The following is a 14,411-nucleotide window of genomic DNA, read 5'->3' on the forward strand; positions in this document are numbered from 1 at the left end:
TGGTGGCGGGGATCTAGTTCTGGCGAAATCCCTGGCCGGCCATGACCGGCCGCGCCGACGGCGACGCCTGATGTTCCCCTCCTTGGCGGCGTCGGTATGGACTGATCTCCTCACTTCACCTTCCCCTAGGTCTCGCGAGCGAAAGCCCTAACTTTGTTGGGCGGCGACGACGCTCACGGCGCCGTTCCCTTCTTGAAGGCGCTGCTTTGGGAACCTTGGGGTTGGGTGGCGCTTGTGGGTGGTCGGTGACGGTGGTGGTGCGGCCCTATCCTATCATGGATATACGTCTGTTGCTTGGAGATGGACTCGCGTAGGTGGAGGTCGTCGTCTGGCGTCGTGGTGGTGTCAATGGCGGAGGACCTGCCAAGTCTCGCGTAGGTGGAGGTCGTCGTTTGGCGTCGTGGTGGCGTCAATGGTGGAGGACCTGCCAAGGTTGTCACCTCAATTTGCTCTGAATATGGACCAGTGGAAGATGGCGGCGACGACACATGTGAGTGCGTCGGACCGGTTTGAGCCCCGGACCCGGTAGATGGCTCGGACGGGGCCTCCGGCTTTAGATGTTAGGCTTATGTGAGAGGTCTGGGTATGCGGCCCAGCTTGCACCCCTTCATCATTTGGATAGGAGTAGCGGCAGATGTTGCCAAGCTGATGGATTCAGGCATATTGTTGTTCTACTTTGTAAGGTTCTCGAGAATAATCAATAAAATTGCCGCATGCATCTCCCATATGCAGAGGCCGGGGGTCATCCTCCTTTTCTAAAAAAATAAAAAAATACCTACCACTTATATTAAAAATACTAGCCAATTTTGTCATGTTGCTTGGACAATTGGCTAGTCCTTCTCACTTGTTTGGACGTTAAGACAATTAAGTGCATGTGTGACCACACACCCTTGAACTCGTCAGTCAATGGTTCAATGTTGTTTTATATGCTCGAACTACAATATTCATCTCTATCTCAAGCACCCAGCATTTATCCATTCGAAAACATTTCTCATGTTCAGATTAGTATATTTTTTCTCAACAAATTTGTACTCTAGTATAGGGTATCAAATTTATATATATTATAGCATATTTTCAAACAAACAATAGTACAACGAGTACTAGTAAAAACGGTCACCTCTATTGCAAAGCAGGTTAAGGTCGATGATTTGGTAACCCTGGCTGCATAGGAAGCTTAATGGTAAAACCATCATATTCTGCCCTACATCATCCTGCTCGTCATCTCAGCTCCCTGTTTGTCGTGTTTTGTCATCAAGGACAAAAGTCAAGACAAACCATCATATCTAAGCTATAGCACAAGTAGAATGAAGTTGACACCTTTGATTCTCATTTTACTACTAGCTTATAAGATTTCCCTACATGCACACCAGAGGTAGTAGCCACACCTCTCGACCTTTTGAATTGATGCGTGTTGATAAGTTTGAGCCAAATATGAAATCATTAAAAACTCCACTCTGGGAGTACTCTCTATTGTTCTAAAACATATATCTCTTCAGCACATCGACACGCAGAAACTTCTATGCTAATAAATGTATGATCAAGAACCACAAGAAGCCACAGGGTAGAGAGAAAGCACGAGTGCCACCGTTAAAGTGGAACCGTGGAACTCAACATTTATCTAGTGGCGCGAGTGTACCATTTCTCTTCTGGATTTTTGTTTTCCAATCTGAAAACAATCATGAAAACCACTGTTTGCGCCATGTCCGTTCGAGGTCCTTCTGTTAGTTTTTGGGCCAAATGATGAAGCAGTTTTTGTCCATTCCAGAGTGTTCCATTCTTTGGTAATTGCTCAGACCATACTTAATCATTACAGGGAGTCTAGTTGGAAGAATACTCCTAGTTTTAGTATTAAACAAAAAGATGTTATCGTCCAGGTTGCATCATACTATTTTTGGTTTCCATGTTTACCATTGTGGAGATCAGTATCAGGTCAAGACTGAACTCTGAAGAATCACAAGGTGCAACAGTTTTTGATTCAAGACTGAACACACTTCATGATTGGGTTCTGAAGAACCAAGGAAGTGAATATACAAGCGAATTGTTTTCATACATAAAGAAGTGAATTGTATTTCTCATTACTGACCAAGATAAAGTGTGCATCGTTCCTTACCAATGAGTTGCAATCAGGATGGTCGCTTCCGGACGTGAATTTGTTTTCTTGAATATTATGAGAGCCAATCCAAATATCAACTTTGTACAAGTATCCAATACCTGCATGAATCTGAAAAACAAATGTGTACACATATATAAGTTTATCTTACAGCAAGATTCCTTTTGAAAGTTTTTTTTTGGACTAGTGTCCAATACCTACAACAATCTGAAAGAAGTTCACCGTTCCCAAAAAGGCCAAATAAAGCCTAGGCGGTAAGATATCTTCAAAACTCAGACGTTCGACATGGTTAAGAGTGTTGCTGACTATATGTTGGTGCCACATGTGAGTGACCATGATTTTCATTTTTTATGTACTTTTATTATATACAGCTACTCCCTCTGTAACAAAATATAGGACGTTTTTTTTTGTTTCACGTACAATTGTTAAACACCCCTTACATTTTGTTACAAAGGGAGTACAATACTGCAATACAAATGCACATAACATCACACGGTCAAACTTGGTTAGAGGTGGTAGAGTGCACATATATATGGGTTGCCATGTAAAATGTGAAAGGATGGAGTCCAATGCAAGATAATATACATTTTTGTTATTGGAACAATAGTTAATGTTGGACCTACCATGAGTACTAGAAATACTGGTCTATGTTTTCATGCTGCTTGGACAGTTCGCTTGTCCTTGTCAACATGTTTGGGCGTTTAGACAATTAAGTGCCCATGTGATCACACACCCTTGAATTCGTCGTAGTTGATGTTGTAGTCATCGCTACAAACTTTTCTATATTTTAAGTCACTGTAAGAGTTCGCAGAGGCTTCGGTAAAAAAAATAAAGTGTCCGCAGAGGCCAGTTAATTTGTCCAGAGAGAAGGATTCCCTCATCAATCCATGGAGGTTGCCATATCTGCAGTTACAGGTGAACTTTTGAGCAGGTTCATCTCCTTCCTGATGAACAAGTATCGCTCCTCCTTAAGCCATGCACACCCAGAGGAGCAAAAGAAGGTGGTGGAGAGGTTGCAGCACCTCCTGATGAGGGCTGGCACCATCGTCGAGGAGGCGGACGCACGGTACATTACCAACTCTGGAATGATGACACAACTCAAGAAGCTCTCAGAGGCCATGTACCGAGGATGCCGCGTGCTGGACACCTTGAGGTACTGAACCCTCCAAGACAGTGGAAGCTTCGACGAGGTTAGCAACGATTCATCCATCAGCTGCTTGTATTTAGCCAACCGTTCTCGAACAACTGGCAAGGCCGTGCACCTCGAGTCACATGATGCCTTGGAAAGCTTAGAAATTGCTGTTGCTAACATGGCAGAATTTGTCGTGCTTCTGGGTGGATGCGAACGCATGTCTCGTAGGCCATACGACGTTTATCTTTACACCGAAAACTTCATGTTCGGCCGGCATGCTGAGAAGCAGAAGCTCTTGATCTTCTTGCTGCAGCACAATGACCCTCATGGTGATCATGCACCTGCCATTCTTCCAGTCATAGGTGGTGCCTCGGTAGGAAAGAAAACTTTGGTTGCTCATGTGTGTGGCGACGAAAGGGTTCACTCACGCTTCTCCTCCATTTTGCACTTGAATGGAGACAGCTTTATGAGGATACTTGACAACGGAAGGAGCATGTTTGGGATGGTGTTGGTGGTTATTACGTTTGCTTCTGATATAGAAGACGATGATTGGAAAAAGTTTCACTCCTTTGTCATAACAATGGGCAGAGGAAGCAAGATCATCATCATTAGTAGACTTCAAAGGCTAGCTCGATTCGGATCGGTGAAACCGATTTTCCTAACTGTTCTGTCTTATGACGAGTTGAGGTACCTTCTCAAGACACTGGTATTTGGAAGTGTAGACCCCATGTAACATCCACGGCTTGTAGAAATAGCAGATAAATATGCCAAGGTTTTGCACAGTACACAAGGTTCACTTGTCGCAACAAATATGTTTGCGGATGTGTTGAGAAGGAACCTCAATGTTCAGTTCTGGCGTGGTATATTGGAAAGGGGGATACGAATGGTTAAAAGAAACCTCTCCATATATGGTGTGCACCCAACCATCCTTATAGAACAAGGCCATCCGGTGGACATAACGGACTTTGCATTGCATCCACTTAGCATGACACGTTATACAGTTAATGTTTCAACCAAGAAGCAATCGCCAAGTGTGACATTTGGGCAATTGATAACAGATCCTAGTGTTAGACCAAAAGAAGACTTCATTTTAATTTCATGGGAATCAAGGATACCCCCTCATAACTCGTTTGCTCATTTTGTTACGAGTCATGCTCAGGATACACATGAAGGGCCAGGGAGGAAGCGACGAGGAGTGCCTATGTAATTTTGTTTCAGAGCTCGCATAATGTAACCCATGTTGTACTTTCTGATGCATGAAAATAAGATGTGTTCGTGTGGCCATGGACAAACCATTTTAAAGAGTGATTATATACCATTAAACTAAATGTGTTGGAGATCTCAATTGTAAATAAAACTGTACTATCAGATCCAACGACCCCCCCCCCCCCTCCACCCTGCAGTTTCTAGATAACAAAAAACATCATCTTGCACCATGGAATGAATCCTAATCCATATAGGAAGGTGAGAAAACTTAACTGAAATAAGAAGTGAATATTCAAGTGTTGTCTATTTTAAGGACTCTGAAACTTCTGAACATTCAGAACACACTTTAATTTGAAGCTGGCCAAAACAGGATAAAAGCTTTGCCGCTTTCACTCAAGGTTCACCAACAGTTCAGGATTGACTAAATGTATCCAAACGGCATGATTCTACTCGTCATTTACCATTTCCTTGTTGTCTCTAGTTTGCTGTTTAAGCCAGTTTTAGCTGCTAATCTTAGCTGAACTAACTGCCAAGTGCCTAATGTGACCGCTGCGGAAGTATATCGCCCCAACTAATCTTTGGCAGAGAATTTCATTTTGGGCCACTCGGTCCTCCTTGAGGCCGTCCTGTTCGATTTTGGGCCACAGTGATAGCTTTTTTGGGGGTAAATTTTAGACTATCTCATGCTTCGGTAATTTTTTCTGACTGTACTCAGTACATGGAGCAAATACACAGGAGGTACCAAACAATTTCCTGTAGGAGGACTACTTTTAGTTTTTTTAATAACAAAACCAAGTTGGATCCCAGTATTTGCTTTTCCATTTTTACCATTGTGGAGATCAACGTCAGGACTCTAAGAATCCACACAGTGCGACAATTTCCGATTAAAAGCTGAATTAGTACAAAATAAGCCGCACAGAGAGTGGGGGCAAATGTAGAAACAAACTAGTTACATGTGCTCAGAAAAATTATTAAGGTATAGAGTTGTGATTCTAATCACTGACCAAGATAAAAGGGCACATATCATTTCTTTGTCAATGAGCTGCACGCTGCTTCTCTCCACTGAAGCTCATCTGAAAAAACATAAACAATTTTCAAGGTGAAACACTGCAATAATAGACTGCACATACATGGGATGCCATTCCCTCCAGTGGTAGAGGGTGAACCAAATATAAGAGGGGGGCGATTGTGCAGCTAGTTAAGAAACAGCCTCTCAGCCTTTGCTAGCCCATAAAATTAGGCTATGGGTCATATATCCTGTGGCCAGAACCCGGGATGGTCCCCAAGAGGCTCCGCCAGTGATTCCCTCGTATGTATAAAAAATGCAAGGAGTTCAACAAAAGACAAATGCAAAGATGATTAAATATACATTTTGCAAAGGGACAACAATCAATTTGGACCTAACGTAAATATTACAAATACTAGCTGGTTAATTCTTTTTAATGCTGCTTGGAAAGTTCGCTGGTCCTTGTCACGCCTTTGAGCTTTAAACAAAGTATCCGTGCCTTTCACCCACCCACCCACCCACCCACCAAGTCGTCCAGGGACACTTTGTTTAAATGCGATTGATACTTCAAGTCTTGCAGAGACCAGCTTAGTTAAATTTGTCCAGAGATCAACCAGTAGCTTACCTCATCAATCCTGGCCATGGAGGTTGCCATTTCTACAGTTGCAAGTGAGCTTGTAAGCCAGTTCATCTCCCTCCCGATGAACAAGTATCACTCCTCCAGCCATGGACATTCAGAGGAGAAGGTGGTGGAGAAGTTGCAGCATCTCCTGATCAGAGTAGGCACCACCGTTGATGAAGCGGACGCTCGATACATAACCAACTCAGGGATGATGATGCAGCTCAAGATGCTCTTAGAGGCCATGTACAGAGGGCACCGTCTGCTTGATACCTGGAGGTACCGAGCTCTCCAAGACGGTGCAGGCTTTGACGAGGTTAGCAGCAACAACTCATCTAGCAGCAGTTTGTATTTAGCCATTCCACTCAAGCGTTCTCGAACAACAACGGCGAAAGACGACAAGGCCATTCGCCTCGAGTCACATGATGCTTTGGAAAGCTTAGAAATTGTTGTTGCTAACATGCCAGAATTTGTTGTGCTTCTGGGCGGATGTGAGTGCGTGTCTCGCAGGCCATATGACGTTTACCTTTACACCGACAATTTCATGTTTGGCCAACACGCTGAAAAGCAAAAGCTCTTGAGCTTCTTGTTGGAGCACAACGATCCTTTAGGTGATCACGCATGGGGCGTCCTTCCGCTCATAGGTGGTGTTGCAGTTGGGAAGAAAACTTTGGTTGCTCGTGTGTGGCGATGAAAGGGTTCGCTCACGCTTCTCCTCTATTTTGCACTTGAATGGAGACAGCCTTTTGGGGATACTTGATGATGGAAGGACCATGTTTGGGACGATGTTGGTAGTTATTGAGTTTGCTTCTTATGTAGATGATGATGACTGGAAAAAGTTTTTCTCGTTTCTCTTAAGGATGAGTACAGGAAGCAAGATCATCATCGTAAGCAAACTTAAGAGATTAGCCCGGTTGGGAACGCTGAAACCGATCTTCCTAAGTGTGCTATCTTACGACGAGTTGAGATACCTTTTCAAGGCACTATCCTTCGGGAGTGTAGAGCCCGCAGAACATCCTCGGCTAGTACAAATGGCAGATGAATTTTCCAATGAGTTGCGCAGTGCACATAGGTTCACTTCTTGCAACAAATGCCTACGCAGATGTCTTGAGAAGGAATCTCGATGTTCAGTTTCGGGAGCGCAAAATGGACAAGAGGATGATAGTGGTCAAGAGGAACCTCTTCATGTATGCCGTGCACCCGAACACGCTTATACAACAAGGCCAGGACATAACAGAGTTTCCTTTGCATCCACTTAGCATGACACCTTACACAGTTGGTGCTTCAGTGAAGAAGGAACTCCCACGTGTGACATTTGCGGAACTTGTAACGGATCCTAGTGTTGTCCCAAAAGGAGACTTCACTCTAGTTGCATGGGAATCAATGATACCCCCTCAGAAATCATTTGTTTATATTGTTACAAGTCGTGCTCAGGATATACATCAAGGCAGCGCCTTGCCAGGGAGGAAGCGACAAGGAGTGCCAATCTAGTTTTGTTTCAAGACTTGTAAAATGTAACTCTTGTTGTATTTTCTTGATGCATCGTTGCTGTGAACCATTGAACTAAATATATCACAGATCTCAATTAATGTACAGTAAATGCGCAAAAGTGCTCTTCTTATATAATGCTTCAAGTCTCGGACTCTCGGGTAGTTTTTTTTTCGAAAAGGAGGTTATCCCCCGACTCTCTGGTAGGTGGCTAACCGATGCAACAGAAATTAAACATACAAGAAAGAGGTATATGCATCATCAACATCATCATCATTGCAATGTTATGGATAGCATTCTGCTATAATTGATAGTGAAATAGGGACATGTTTAGATACAAATTACAGAGGAATTGATTTCAAAGAACCCTGGGAGCACTGCGGCATCGCGTTGCATCTGGGAGGCTCCCGTGCCAGCCCTTGAGGTGCTCGTAGTCGGACTAGCTACTCACCTCCCATTCTCCCTCGCACTTGACATCGGCGACCGCCATGGCTCCGCCCGAGGCGGGGCTCGCTGCTGGCCTAGGGAAGGCAGGAGGATGCTCGTGGTTGCACCCATGGTAGGTTGGGGAAGAAGGAAGTTGGGGGTCGCACATCATCTGCGAGGCACACGTTGCCGCTGGCGAGGCTCCTACGCTAGCCCATGAGGTCCTCCCAATCGACCTGCCTAGGCGCCTCCCCTCGTCTTACTTGAAGTAGGTGGCCACCATGGGTCCGCACGAGGCCCGACGGGGATGCTACATGCTGCACGGTGGCGCCGCTCGCCGGTAGCCGACGCCATGGCGTGTTTGGGCTTTGGGGAAGGAGGAGATTGGAGATCGATTAAGTGAACAACATCGCCAGTAGGCACTGACCGTCGGGCCCCACGGTAAAACGGAAACGGTATGACTCTTGCTAAGAGCATCTGCAGATCCCTTAAAAGCTCGCTGGCATGTTTTTCCTGCTAATTTACAATACAAGCAAAAAAAAAACCAGGCCCGAAAAAGTCCTGTAAAAACGGCCCGACATGTAGAATTTTTACGGGAGGCCGGAAAACCGCTTTAGAATCCGCAATATATACCGGAGCGAGGCCGTTTTAGGGTCCACATTTCTTCATTTCCCATATCCCTCTCTGCCGCAATTCGACATCTCCGGCGACAAATCCCCTTTCCCCCGGCAGCTTTTTGTGGCGCGCGTAGCCATCCGAACCTTGTCCTGATGTCGAGCGCATGTCACCGGAGGGGTGGCCGAGGGTGATTGACGGCCGATCGGAGACGCTTGAGCATGGGCGAGAAGATTCGCTCCAGCCTGTCGAAGTTGCTCCAAGTCCGGCTGCCGGCGCTGCGGGAGAGAGCGTCGCACTTCTGCGCCTACTCCTTGCGCCACTCCTCCACCAGCGGGCGGAGGGAGGATCTCCCAGTCTCTTCGTCGTTGCGGCGCTTGCGAGGCGGCGCGCGTGGTTCGATGCGAAGGTTTTGCACAGCATTCAAGGTACACTTGTTGAAACAAATATGTTCGCGAACATGTTAAGAAGGAATCTCCATGTCCAGTTCTGGCGTTGCATATTGAACAAGGGGATACATATGGTTAAAAGAAACCTCTCCATATATGGTGTGCACCCGACTATGCTTTAGAACAAGGCCACCTAGTGGACATTCCGGACTTTGCTTCACATTCACTTACCATGACAAGTTATACTGTTAATGTTCCAATCAAGGAGGAATCACCAAGTGTGAGACTGGGGGAAATTCTAGCAGATCCTAGTGTTAGACCCAAATAACTTCATTCTAATTTCATGGGAATCAAGGATGAAAGCTGAATAAAATTGTTGCTTATAGATGATTTGGTGCGGCATACAAGAGTATATAAGAGGGTACAAACCGACTTGGGGTAGGGGTACAAAACTGACTTGGACTAGAAGTCGTATACCATAATGACTACTCTAACACCCCCCCGCAGTATCAACGGCAGGCTCGACGACGTTGAGACTGAAACAGATATCTTGAAAAGGCTTAGTAGGCAGTGCCTTGGTGAAAATGTCAGCAAATTGAGCCGTAGAGGGAATATGAAGCACCCGAACCTGACCAAGAGCAACCTTTTCACGAACAAAATGAATATCAATCTCAATATGCTTTGTGCGTCCGTGTTGAACTGGATTGCTGGTCATGTAAACTGTTGATATGTTGTCACAGTAGACAATAGTGACCTGTTCAATAGGCCTGTGTAGCTCGGAGAGTAACTGCCAAATCCAGATTGTATCTGCAACGGCATGTGCCACAGCGCGATACTCAGCCTCGGCCGACGAACGTGAGACTGTAACCTGTCTTTTCGAAGACCAAGAAATCAAATTGTTACCAAGAAAAACACAAAAACCGGAAGTGGACCTTCGAGTGTCAGGACAACCAGCCCAGTCTGCATCAGAGTATGCGGTAAGCGAGTTTGGAGAAGAATTATTGAGGTGGAGACCATGATTGAGAGTTCCTTTTAAATTCTGAAGAATGCGTTTAACATGATTATAGTGAGGAACCCGGGGATCATGCATATAGAGACATGCTTGTTGAACAGCAAAAGAGATTTCAGGACGAGTAATGGTGAGATATTGGAGAGCACCTGTTAGGCTACGATAGAGAGTAGGATCGGAAAAGGGTTCACCGGTAGCCGAAAGTTTAAAACTAGTATCGACAGGAGTGCGAGATGATTGACAGTCAAGCATACCAGCACGATTAAGAAGATCAAGAATATACTGGCGTTGGGAAAGAAAAAGGCTGGAGGAATCTCGAACAACAGCAATGCCTAAGAAATGATGAAGGAGTCCTAGGTCAGTCATAGAAAATTCAGATCTAAGAAGAGAGACAATATGATCTAAGAACTTTTGAGAGGCGGCGGTAAGAATGATATCATCTACATAGAGAAGTAAATAGGCAGTGTCAGAAGTTTGATGATACACAAAAAGAGAGGTGTCGGAGAGAGATGGAGTGAAGCCTATTGTTTGAATGAAGGAGGAGAAGCGTTGAAACCAAGCTCGTGGGGCCTGTTTAAGACCGTAGAGAGATTTCTGAAGACATACATGAGTTGGAAAGGATGGATTTTCAAAACCCAGAGGTTGCTGGCAGTAGACAGTTTCTTGAAGGGAACCATGGAGGAAAGCATTTTTAACATCAAGTTGGTGAATGGGCCATGAAGAGGAGACAGCAACACTAAGAACGGTGCGAATGGTGCTAGGTTTAACAACAGGAGAGAAGGTTTCTTCGTAATCAATTCCTTGTTGCTGAGAAAAGCCACGACAAACCCACCTGGCTTTATATCGTGAGAGGCTCCCATCGGAGTGGAACTTTTGGCGAAAAATCCATTTGCCAGAAACAATATTTGTATTGGGAGGACGAGGAACAAGTTGCCAGGTGTTGTTTTGAAGTAAAGCATTATATTCTTCTTGCATGGCAGCGGCCCAATTGGGATCAAGTAGAGCAGTTTTGTAATTCTTTGGAAGAGAAGTGAGAGATACGGAGGTATGAAGGTTTAGGCGGTCTTGGGGTTGATGAAATCCTGATTTGGCCCTAGTACGCATGCGATGATCATTAATCGGGGTTGCTGTAGGAATAGCACGAGGGGGTAAGGTGGGTACTGGTGAGTCCGGCGCAGCGGAAGAGTCGGACGAAGGAGTAGGGCTGGGTGGTGGAGTGGGAGCAGGGCTGGGTGGTGGAGTGGGAGTAGGGGCCGGGGGTGTTGGGGAGGGAGCAGGGATCGGGGGTGTTGGGGACGTCTCGGGTGGGGTGAGTGTATGGTTGGGATTGGCTATGGTGGGTGTTAATGGTGGTGGTGATAAGTTGTGTTCGGCAGGTAGGGGAGTATATAGTTGGAAAGGACGGGGAGAGGGGGTGTTTGCGAAGCTAGGGGTGTTGGATGGTGTAGTAGTGCGTTGTGAGAAAGGAAAAATGTGCTCAGCAAACGTGACATGACGAGAGACATGAACGTGTCCGGTGTGAAGGTCGAGACAACGATAGCCTTTGTGCTCGTCAGAGAAGCCGAGAAAAGCACATGGGATAGAGCGTGGTGACAATTTATTTGCAGAAGTGGCGTAGGCATTGGGAAAACAGAGACAGCCGAAAACACGAACCGCGGAGTAGTCGGGGTGGGAAAGAAAGAGGGAATAATAGGGAGTAGTGTTGGGTTTAGTTTTAGAAGGTCGAATATTTAGAAGGAAGGTGGCCATGTGTAGGGCTTCAGCCCAAAACTTGGGAGGCATAGATGATTGAATGAGGAGAGTGCGAACTATATCATTGAGGGTGCGAAGAGAGCGTTCTGCTTTACCATTTTGAGGGGAGGTGTAGGGACATGAGAACCTAAGCAGGATGCCATGTTGTAAGAAGAAAGTACGATTTTTAATGTTATCAAACTCGCGACCATTGTCACATTGGATAAAGCGAATTGGGAGGAAGAAGTGAACAGACACATAGCGTTGAAAATTAAGGAAAAGAGAATGGACCTCGGATTTGTTGCGTAGAGGAAAAGTCCAGACAAAGTGGGTGAAATCATCTAGAATAACAAGGTAGTATTTAAAACCCGAAACACTTGCAATGGGAGAGGTCCATAAATCACAATGTATTAATTCAAAGGGATAAGTGCTACAAGAACTAGAGGAACTAAAGGGAAGACGCACATGTTTGCCTAATTGACAAGACTCGCAAAACACAGAATTATGAGAGTCCCTATTACATGGTATGGTAAATTCACTAAGCATAGAAGCTAAGACGGCGGGGTTGGGATGGCCCAAGCGACGATGCCAGAGATCGACGGAGGCCAGCATGGATGTTGGAGGGGTGGCGGCAGGAACTCCATTAAGAGAATAAAGATCACTGGAGCTATTGAAGCGAGCGATCTCGGCCTTGGTCAGGTAATCCTTCACAGATAAACCAAAAGGGTCAAATTCAGCCGAAACTAGATTGTCGCAAGTAAATTGGCGAACAGAGATAAGATTTTTAATGAGGGCGGGTGCAACTAGAACATCGCGAAGTAAAAGAGGTTTGGTGGAAGAGGGAAGTTGAGCCTGACCAACACAATATATAGGAATAGATGATCCATCTCCAAGGATAATGGAAGGGAAAGGAGATTTAGTGCAAGAAGATAACCAATTACTAGATGCAGACATATGACTAGAGGCCCCTGAATCAAAGATCCAATCCGTACCCGAGTTTCCTTGTGCAGCAAAGTTATTCATGGCCTGGAGAAAGGCAGCTTGATCCCAGCTCGGCGTCGCAGGTGAGGGTGGCGTCGGAAGCAGTGCCGGCGGATACGATGGTGAAGGCAGTAGGGACGGCTGGGGAGTGTAGTAGGCATTGGCCGGCTGTGGTGGGGGTGGCGTCGGGAGCAGGGCCGGCTGAGGTGTGTAGTAGGCGCCGCCGTCGGTGCTGTAATGACCATAAGGAGCATACGTCGGGGCGGCGTGATAGGCATTGGCCGGCTGTCGGGGGTTGAGAACCCCGGGAGCACCAGTAGGCGGCCGAAGGCCGGGTTGCCAGGCACCTGAGTATGCCGGCGGAGCACCGAGGGTGGACGGAGCGGACCAGGGCATGGGCCATGCTTGAACAAGCCCCGTCCAAGGATCATGAGGAGGCCGCCATGCAACCGCAGATGGAGCACTGGTGGGTGGTGCAGGACTCGGTGCTGGTGATGTCGTAGGCGGAACCGAACGAGTCGACGGCGGCCTGTAGATAGGGTTTTTGCCGCGGTAGTTCGGACTAGGACGCCAGCCTGGGGGCGGTTGAACAAATGACGATGCGGACGGCCCGGCGGCAGGAGCCGGCCTGGAAGGCGGCGCTGGTGTAGACGACAGAGGAGGACGAGCCGCAGCATGAAAGACCTTGGGGCGAGAGTCCTTGCGAGCTTGTGTTTCCGCCGCGAGTTGTAGCAAGGAACGAACTTCAGCGAAGGTAGGAGGGGTCCGTACCATCGGTATGAACGAGGCTTGCTTGTCAAAGTCTTCGCTGAGGCCGACGACGACGATATTGATTAGCTGTGAGTCGCTAACTGTATCGCCGAGTTCGCGGAGCTCATCACCAATGGTCTTAACGCGCTGGCAGAACAGGTTCATCGGGGCGTCTCCTTGCACCATATTGCGAAGCTCGGTGTGGAGAGCGTTTTTCCGAGCGTCGGTGTTGCTTTGGAAGAGCTGACGGAGGGAGTGCCAGATGTTGGCAGCGGTGGCGCCGTCGTGATCGAGCATGTTGAAGGTCTCGGTGGTGATGCAGGTGTAGAACCACTAGACGATCGCGAGATCGTCTTTCAACCATTGCGGATCGTCGGGGCGGGGAAGACAGTTGGCGGCGAAATGCGAGCGCAGGTTGCAGCGGCTGAGGTGGAGATCGAAGAGATGTCTCCAATGGTAGTAGTTGTGGGCGGCGAGATCAAGAACTATGTGGATGTAGGGCTGACGTCGGAGATTGTGTCAGCAAGAGATATTGGTGCGGCGAGGATGGGTGCAGGGTAGTTTTGTGGAGCTATGATGAGGGCCGAGAGAGAAGCGGCCGCGGCGTTGGCAGCCTTGGCGATGAGTGCGGCCCGGCGCTCGAAGTAGCCGGGCGGCGGCGGCGGCGGTGGCGTTGACGGAGCCATACCCTAAACCCTGTGACCGGTATCTGATACCATGAAAGCTGAATAAAATTGTTGCTTATAGATGATTTGGTGCGGCATACAAGAGTATATAAGAGGGTACAAACCGACTTGGGATAGGGGTACAAAACTGACTTGGACTAGAAGTCGTATACCATAATGACTACTCTAACAAAGGATACCCCCTCATAATTCAGCTGCTCACTTTGTTACAAGCCATGCCCCGGATACACATGAAGTTAGTGCCATGCTAGGGAGTAAGCGAC

At 46.9% G+C, this 14,411-nt stretch overlaps 1 pseudogene; it reads left to right on the forward strand.

The window, feature by feature from the left end:
• The first annotated feature begins 2,997 nt into the window (after positions 1–2,997).
• On the forward strand, positions 2,998–4,449 carry LOC123048198 (uncharacterized; annotated as a pseudogene).
• The last annotated feature ends 9,962 nt before the right edge of the window (positions 4,450–14,411 follow it).

This window comes from Triticum aestivum, chromosome 2D (assembly GCF_018294505.1).
Source record: "Triticum aestivum cultivar Chinese Spring chromosome 2D, IWGSC CS RefSeq v2.1, whole genome shotgun sequence".
Lineage (NCBI taxonomy): Eukaryota > Viridiplantae > Streptophyta > Magnoliopsida > Poales > Poaceae > Triticum > Triticum aestivum.